The 8,056-nt window shown below is 35.7% G+C and overlaps 1 protein-coding gene across 1 annotated transcript in view; it reads right to left on the bottom strand.

The window, feature by feature from the left end:
* Positions 1-7,625, bottom strand: part of LOC136828417 (nephrin-like) — a 1,390,497-nt gene extending 1,382,872 nt beyond the window's left edge. The window contains exon 1 of the mRNA XM_067086456.1: positions 7,268-7,625. The gene's annotated coding sequence lies outside the window, so the exon portion shown is untranslated. The remainder of the gene's footprint in view (positions 1-7,267) is intronic.
* Positions 7,626-8,056: the final 431 nt, after the last annotated feature.

Genomic DNA, 8,056 nt, shown 5'->3' with positions numbered 1-8,056 from the left:
TATTATTATATATTATATATATATATATATATATATATATATATATATATATATATATATATATATATATATATATATGTCTGTGTGTTGTTAGAATGAGTGCGGCTTTGTGTAAGTATTTACGTAAATACATGTAAGGGAGTATTTCCTCTTCTTCTCTAGAGAAAAAGAAAAGAATAATGCTGAGCAAATTAATTTTCTTCATCTCAAATTTAATTAAATGTTTCGCGCTACAAAGAAACATTGTCACTAAAGTTAGAAGATTAACGTTTTACCATTTTAGGAAATTACATTTTGTTTGTGTGTCTGTTGTGTTTTAACTTTTATCAAAATGAATGTAACGTCTTTCCCTTTATATGGTCGTGACTCGTGATGATCCGTATTTATATGGATGTATTTCCATACATTCTTTGTCCTCTCCGCTAGTGGTTAGTTATTTTAACCTTTCATTGCTGTTTTTTTTTTTAAGGATGTTTTTTTACCTAACGGGAAAAAATTAAATGGATTGAGGCTAGATGCACAGTACAATCATCAATGACTTTACTAGTGTATCCAACTGCATTCTAATAAAAACAAATATCCTTAGCCAATACCAGTAACGCTCTTACACATCATACGTTAAAAGCGTATTCCCTCAAAACGGATTTTGATGTAAATGCTCTTTCTATATATATTCAGAAAAGATCTAAACTTGAATGCTTTGAAAACTCGTCAAGATGAAGCAAGGAGTAACTAAACTTCCAAATGATACTTTGTCTCATGGTTAACTACAAATATCCTGATAAATTCAGGAAAGGAAGTTCTCACGTTACCATATCCACAATAAATAAAAGGAAAAAATGCCTTGTCCCACTATTAACAATAAATTCACAATAAACTTGATATATTGAAGAGAGGAGATACTCACGTCATCATATTCACAATAACATAAAAAATTAAAAAAAAGTCCTTAGTCCCATTATTAACAATAAATCTTATGACATATCCAAGAAAGGAGGTACTTCCCCAATGTTCACAAATTCCTGAACGTCATAGATTTTGCCCACAACTTATTATACCCCGGGTATCCATATTCGCGTGACCTAAAAGAAATAGCAGTCGACATCCATATCCTGTTTCTAAAGGAAAGCTCAGAATCTCATCCTTCCATGATAGAATATATTTAACACATTTCTTTGAAAGTGATCAAAATGTATATTTTTAATTTTCTTAAATCCCAGCACATCATTCAATCTCTTGGCACCAGAACAATAACCATATAGTCAAGGTTTATCATAATTCGATAATTCATTCAGCAAAAACGGGCATTTGATAACTATTAACATATTAGCGGAATCATTTGAGAGTTGTTTATTTAACCTTATAATATTGTAAAAGCTAACGCAATTTGCCATATTGATGAATTTACTGACATTCAGTATAGCACCACCAACTAAACTCCTGAAGTGTACAGAGAAATATATTCGTTTGAAAGCTGTGTCTTTAGCAGTTAGAACACTTGCATCATAATGTTTATATATACATATATATATATATATACACACACATATATATATATACACATATATATATATATATATATATATATATATATATACTAGATCACCCGTGGCCCGTTGGGTCACTTAATGTTCAAAATTTTGGGAGGGGAGGGCAGGGGATGGGGAACAGGGCGTGGAAGGGGAAGGGGAAGGGAGTGGGAGGTGAAGCGGAGTGAGAGGGGAGGAGGTGGGGAGGTGGATGTTGAAGGGTAGGGGAGGAGTAAGGGGGAGGAAAGAGAGGGGGGTAGGGGAGGGAGAATAGGGTGAGGGGAGGGGGAAAATGGGGAGGGGAGGGAAAGGGAGGGGGATTGGAGGTGGAGGGAAAGCGGAGGGTGAGTGGGGTATTATGGGCGGGGGGAGGTAATGGGCGGGGGAAGGGGAATGTCATAGGGAAAGGGAGGAATAGAGGAGGGGAGAGGGAAAGGGAGGGAAGGTGGAAGGGGAAGGGGAGGAGGAGGAGGAGGGGAATGGGAAGACTACGTGCAGCACCAGCCCCATTTAACTTCTGGTGTGCACACAAACGAACGTTTCAGAATGTTGAAAATTTGGGGAGGGGAGGGGGGAGGGAGTGGGAGGGGAGGGAGGGAGGAGGGGAGGAGGTGGAATGGGAAGGGATGGGGGGAGGGCGGTGGACGGGAAGGGAAGGGGAGGAAAGGGTGAAGAGGATGGGAAGGGAGGGATGGAAGAGGGAGGGCGGTGGACTAAATTAACACTTGAGGTTCCAGCGGGATAAACAAACATAAATGAAGAGTTTTGGGATTAGGGAGGGGGGATGGAAGATATATATATAGGATATATATATATATATATAATATATATATATATATTCCATAAATTTCCTGAAATAAACAAACATAAATGTTCCAGAGTTTTAGATTATTATATATATATATATATATATATATATATATATATATATATATATATATATATATATATATATATATATATATATATATATATATATATGTATATATATATATAGTCATAAATTTATTTATATATATATATGATTATGTTGATTATATATATATATATATATATATATATATATATATATATATATATATATAATATATATATATATATATATATATAATAAGAATGGTCGATAATAAGCTTATTCACGCTCAGTTTAATTCCTTATCAGAATCATCATTTTACCACAATTTTAAAATAACTTGAAAGTAACAGGTTTTTTATTCAATAGTTTCTTCTACTACAGAATGCCAAACAAAAACTCAGTGTGAGAACTTTCAACCATAACTTTCAAGAGGTCGTAAAACCTGAGTGAGCAATAAACTTTACCTAAGTTCGAAAGTTTTTTTTATTGTCATTTTGATTCAGATTTATTACGGTTCCTTTAATTCGTCTAATTCATTTTACTGTGGAATCGGAATCATAAACTCATACTTCTCTCATGAATTACGTTTTTATTCTCATGCGTAAAAATTTTCCTAGAAAAACTTGGTATTGAATAGCAGAACTTATTAACTTTGACTGAGGCTTTCAATTTAATTCAGTTTCCTTTTTAAATCTGTATTTGGAACTACAAACTTCCATAACTTTACTATTACCCATTTGTGTTTGTTAGGCTAATATGTTTAAGATTAAAACAAATGATTTCCGATGATCAATGGTAGAAATATTGAAGCGTTAAACTACATATGCCCTAACGAAACTTGGATTTTAGCAAACAACAAGTAAAGAACTGTTGTAAGGCGTAGCATTGCTGAATAAAAATTATGCGATATATTCTGAAGAAATGTCTCCCATGAGTCCCATGTTAAAATGTTAGTTATTACGAATATGAAAGGCGTTTGAGCGGGGAGTTTAGATGATACTATGAAATTTCATGCATGGAGAAGCGTGAAAGCTGACTACTAAAAAGCAAACAGCAATTACTTGCTGCTGCTTATAATTGATAGCTTTATTTTTTTTCAAAATTACAGAGCCTCTACACTGAGTCTTTGCCTTATTTTTATCCTCTTTATATTCATATTCAATTTAAGATAGGCCTAACAGAAAGACGATTCGACAAGTAATGGTTATGTAACGTCTCTTACAAAATGAATCGAGCCAGGTCAGCCAACCCACAACTTCGGTCAGTCAGTCAACTGAAAAGGGATGAATGCTAAGACATGAACCTAAAACATTAAGCCCTCAGTGATAAACCTACTGAAATGACTTTCTTTTTTTTATCTGTCATATCCCTACATTCCAAAAAAAAGGAATAGTGATGAGAATTTCGCAGGTGCTTTGCTACAGCGACCTATAACAAAGTAGACCTAAACAATAAGAGAAGTTGGATCTCAGTGATGGTTGTAGAGATCTGTGCATTTGCTACAGACGAATTAAAAGTTCTCTAGCGAATCTGGAAGATTCACTTAATTCTAGTGAATCTGAAAGAGACGGTATTACTCGGATCACGGGGGAAATGAAATCGATAGACAATGATGCACTGAGCCACGCTTAACTCCGTGATCAGTCTGACTCTCCATAAGCCTTTTCTTTTGTCTGGCATTGATAACTACATTATAGTCTATTTCATTCCATCTGTCCACTCACCAACGTGGTTAGCTAGTTCGTGGTTGTCTGAAATCAGTGTGTCTGATATCGTAGGCTCACTGGAACAAAGATGCTAACTATTTCTTCTGTAATGCATCTGAATGCGTTATGTACAAAAAAAAAAAAAAAAACCGTCACACCTTTTTACATAGGTCATAAACATGCCGATTTATTCCGATAACACTACAAGGACACGAAAGACTAACTTTTTTCAAACAGTCTATGCAGATCAAACACAAAGTAAATAAAAAGATGGCTGGCTATGCGAGTGGGAATAAAATGTATTTTAATAATTTCTCGCATGTAAATTACATGAATAGGGTAACACTTGAAACAGCATAAAATAATGCCTATGAGTCTGTCTGGAGTGGGTGAAAGGAACAGCTATTGCCAAATTGGCTAGAAACAGGGAAGTTAATTCACGGCGGTTTCTTTTCAGAACAGTTTACACATTTTTTTTTCTTGAGCATACAAATTATTATGATACCTAAGTGATCGGGTAATTTCAGGAGTTTTTTTTTTTTTTTGTCTTATAACTTATCGAGCAAGAGTTTGAAATCTCATTGAGACCCCGTCATCTTGTCTTTATAGCATAAACGGCATAAAAGGCTAGCCTAGACTTATTTTTTAAACGCGTTGGGACGATATTTAGATAGAATGAATATATAAAGGTTACAATAAGAAAGTAATTTTGATTGATATGAAATGAAAGTGTGCTCAAAAGAAGGCCAGTAAAATCAAACAACTGTCGATCAATAGCATAAACCTGTCTCGCTTATCAACGTTTCGTGTTCCAGCGGACAACATTATTAATGGTTATTTATCCAGTTTACGGAAGTGGATCATATCAAGTTATTTTTACATACATGCAATGAAATTGTATATAGGGAAAGCTTGAATCATAAACGATTCTTGTGACCAGAGGAGTTTGTGGGTACAAGTCTGAAGTCCGACTCTAACGTTATGCCTTGAAAAAACGAATTCAATACTCCCATCTGAATTTGTTATGTTTAAATTTCCCCCCGTGTACTTTCATGACTTTCATTAAATATTTTTTTTAATGTAGGAAGAGTTCCATGGCAAGATAATTATTATATTAATTAAGTTACCAATTGTTTGTTTCCATTTCATAGTTGACATATATGGGCCTAATATTGTCTTTTACATTTCAAGAATGACTTTCTTATGATGTGTTACGAGTGAACATCCATAGTTTACGACTGTTTTCCTTTGTGTCATTTGTGTTGATTAGCCCGATTTCATTTCAAAACTGGCTTACATGGAATGTGGGCAATGAATAAACATACATCGTCTAATGTTGTTTCATTTTGTTTCATCAGAAAGTAGAATATTTTGTTCCAGTTTTAAAAAATGAATTACATATATGATGCATAATCATGAATAGACGCATATAGGCCTATTCTTGTTTTGCATTACATCGCCATCATGAATATTTATTCTCATTTAAAAACTGACTTGCATATATGGTGTATAACCACGAATATACATACATAGGCTTAATCTGTCACGATAACCTCTGGATTTTACTTGCCCACGCAGTCTTTCATCCAGATTTCAGTGAAATCTACAAGATATTCAGGAATGATGCTGCCACTTTCAGCCTTCATTACACAATGATTTTTCTATGGAAAAATTGCAAAATTATAAATATATATATTAATCTGACATCCGATAAATCATTACAATACATGTAAATCAGATGCATCATTAATTTGGGTATAAATACTTTTAAATTTAATTAATAAAACTCATTATCCGCCCGGGGACAAAAAGCTAAGCCAAAAAAAGTTGCCTTCCCACATTACCGTTCAAGTGCGCAGGCGCAGGCCGTTTGGCGGGACGCATATCGACTGAGATGAGCTATTTTCTCAGGTCGCCTGCGCAGGCGGGAAAAACTGTGCAAGTTGTTCACATTAAAGTTCAGATTTGCCTGCACGGGACGACTGAGCAGGTATAACTGCACAAATATGACTGAAATTTAGTGGCGCCCGTAAGTACAGCCTGGACCATACCAGTGAGATCAAAACATGATTATTGAAAGGCCTTCGCTCGTTTGTGTTTGATAAGAGTAGACTGTTTGATACAAGCTCGCTTGTTATGTGCAAACAGGTATATTAACGATACACGTCGGTATGTTTATGATTTATATAAGGTATGAGGGTCCTTTTATATATATAAATATTCAAATATGTTACTGAAGAAAGCCTATTTAAACCAACGATATCAGAAACGTTGATTTTCAGCCAATCACGATTACACGTGCGCATGTGCCACATCTTCACCCCTGAGTGAACAGATGGGACGAAACCGACTTTAGTGTAACTGAAATCTTTATTTTTATATATAGTGGAAAACTATATTAAACCGTTCAATTTTGCGTAGGTTTATACATATAAACGGATATTTTACGGCAATCATAAAACCCAGGATGTGATTTAGAACGAGTCTGCGCATGCGCATATTTCCAGCCAGAAGCTCACAGGCTCAAAAGCGGATGAATTCTCCTTTCACGCACGTAGGCCTATAACGCCGACTTCTTTCCTGTAGCATGATTTCTGGTCGCTTCATTAGGCACGATATGTTATCGAGGTAACCACTGATCTCATTTTGATACGTATTGTTAAAATGAGGGAACCATCCGTAATTATGAAAGGACAAAGATTGAATAATGCCGTTTAAAATAGCAAGTGGCTTACTTGACCTTCCAGTTTAGCGTATTATAAGATCACTAGACTTTTATTACCACATTTTTCATATAATTATCAGTAATATTATCCCCTCTTGTAACAGCGAACAAATTTATCCCAGTAACCACCAGTGTTTACGTCTAAACTTCAAGTATTCCTCCTCCCAGGTATGGATAAATTCGTCTACTTCTATAGGTCACCCACTGTATTTAGCATTCGGTCGTTTTGACCGTAAGTCATTTAGGCCGTAAGCACGTTTACGTGCAAAATGGGCGCCGTGTTTAGTCCCAGTCCCTTGGGGATGTACGTAAAACATAAAATAATAACGGCAAATACCATAAACAAAACGGTAAATACCATAAACATAACGTCCTACATTGTTTTGGATGTTACGGCCTAAGTGACTTACGGCCGAAACGACCAGGACCGCTGTATTTATAGGCTTCTTACCTGTTACTATATATCCTCCTTCAGGACTCTAGTGATGGCAAACACTTCTCTGAAATGACATATAATACACTCTGCTTGGTTAGACGAGCATTGTATTGACGAAGAGTGAGAAACGAAAGAACATCCATCACTGAGATGCCATGGGGTTGCTTCAAGTCTTGCAGCCGGAATCTGCAGTGTCTTCGATAGACGCAATCGTTGTTTTTCCACTGTATGACTTTCCATCTCCTTTGTTTTCAGTAACCAATCCCTAGAACAGCAATTCTCCTTAGTTTCTCTTTTACATGTGCTACAATGTCACCCCAAAATGGCTTACTGGATAGGTGACCCGGAGCTGCGTCACGGTACGTCATTCCCCTCCCAGTGGTGGGTGGGAACTGGCTTGCGAAGATCACTTAAGTACTACAGTAGAGGTAACCAAAAGAAATGACTGAATTTCTTGCCACATGAATGAACGTGTGAACCGGGTCTGAATCAGGAAAATAGTAGGTTTCGCAATGAAAGCTTCTGAAATTTGTTTATTATAACAGCAAGGCCATTTATAACGATATGCATTACCAAATGAATCACACAAGAAACCATATAAAGTGTGTACAATCTGACTTTTTGCATGAAAATAAATCTAATGTTCCTCGTTGACTTATGAACTTTTGTAGTCGCCGTCTAAAACTCATACCTCTCAAGTAATTACATGATCAAAGGAAGTACAGGTAATTAGTTTTCTGACACGGTTCAATAAGCAGGTACCATCACAAAACAGACAAGCCTTTCTAATTAGAAGAAAATATG

Source organism: Macrobrachium rosenbergii, chromosome 42, assembly GCF_040412425.1.
Source record: "Macrobrachium rosenbergii isolate ZJJX-2024 chromosome 42, ASM4041242v1, whole genome shotgun sequence".
NCBI classification, from domain to species: Eukaryota; Metazoa; Arthropoda; class Malacostraca; order Decapoda; family Palaemonidae; genus Macrobrachium; species Macrobrachium rosenbergii.
Note: the sequence above shows the minus strand (reverse complement) of the source record. Positions and strands in the feature narration are given on the sequence as shown.